Source organism: Sinocyclocheilus anshuiensis, unplaced genomic scaffold, assembly GCF_001515605.1.
Source record: "Sinocyclocheilus anshuiensis isolate Anshui unplaced genomic scaffold, SAMN03320099.WGS_v1.1 scaffold23231, whole genome shotgun sequence".
NCBI classification, from domain to species: domain Eukaryota; kingdom Metazoa; phylum Chordata; class Actinopteri; order Cypriniformes; family Cyprinidae; genus Sinocyclocheilus; species Sinocyclocheilus anshuiensis.
This window is the reverse complement of record NW_015559833.1, coordinates 1-960: the sequence shown is the minus strand read 5'-3', so window position 1 is coordinate 960 and position 960 is coordinate 1. Positions and strand designations below refer to the sequence as shown.

The 960-nt window shown below is 35.8% G+C and overlaps 1 long non-coding RNA gene across 1 annotated transcript; it reads right to left on the bottom strand.

The window, feature by feature from the left end:
- Nucleotides 1–364: 364 nt before the first annotated feature.
- LOC107681637 (uncharacterized) lies at nt 365–954 on the bottom strand. The gene is made up of 2 exons (XR_001633279.1): nt 866–954; nt 365–628 (listed from the first exon to the last, which is right to left on the bottom strand). It is a non-coding gene; the product is annotated as an uncharacterized LOC107681637 (long non-coding RNA).
- Nucleotides 955–960: the final 6 nt, after the last annotated feature.

Here is a 960-nt window from a genome sequence, read left to right as displayed (position 1 = left end):
TACACAAATTACCTGTGAGCAGGGTATGTTTTCACAAAATCAGTTCTATAAAATGATCAACTTAACATTTTAGACTTAAAATTTTAAGAAAAAGAATGAGTCAAAAGTACATTATATATTAGTATACATACATTAATACACAAGCATATTAGTCATCAGAACTAGATTATAAAAAATATATATATATATCTCAAAAAAAAACCCCTCTCACCAAATCTGGAGTGTTTAGAGGCATATTGACTCGCTATATACTGAATTTTCAAAACCATTAAACCAGTGTTTACACATACTACATTCCTCTCCCGTTAGGGTTACCCCGCATTCTTGGTTTATTTCTGGTAGATTTGTACTTCACCCCAACAACATTTATTATTTACACACACACACACACACACACACACACACACACGTTTCACTAAGCTATGAGATTTAATGAATTGAAAAGATCAAGTATAGCATGTACAAAAAGAAAAACACAGTGAACAATCGAGGACTTTTTCCCGATGGCTAAACTGGCATGGTGCGCTGCATGCACAGGTGGTTAGGCAACACTTCTGTCCGGCAGGATACGGAAGAGTTGGGAAGAGTTATCAGCACACATTTGGTTTGAGACATAGACCAGGCCTCACTGCATGGATAAAGATAATCAGAATTAGTCTGTTCATTTAGATGCATTCAAACTCAAACATCACAAAACGTGAACAAGTTTGACTTTTAGAGGAAGTAATTTCAAAATGGTATTAATCATTTTGAAAAACTATGTGCTTGAAATGGTGTTATGGGCCAAATTCAGTTACTTTGCCATTGGAAATGATAAAACTCAAACGGTGCGTGTTGGGGACCCAAGCATCAATATAACGAATACCTTTATATGGAGGTGTACATTTGCGTCCACATTTAGTACTGCAGCATTTCTCATCTTTCGGACAGTCAATGTCATTGACACACAACCCTTTACAC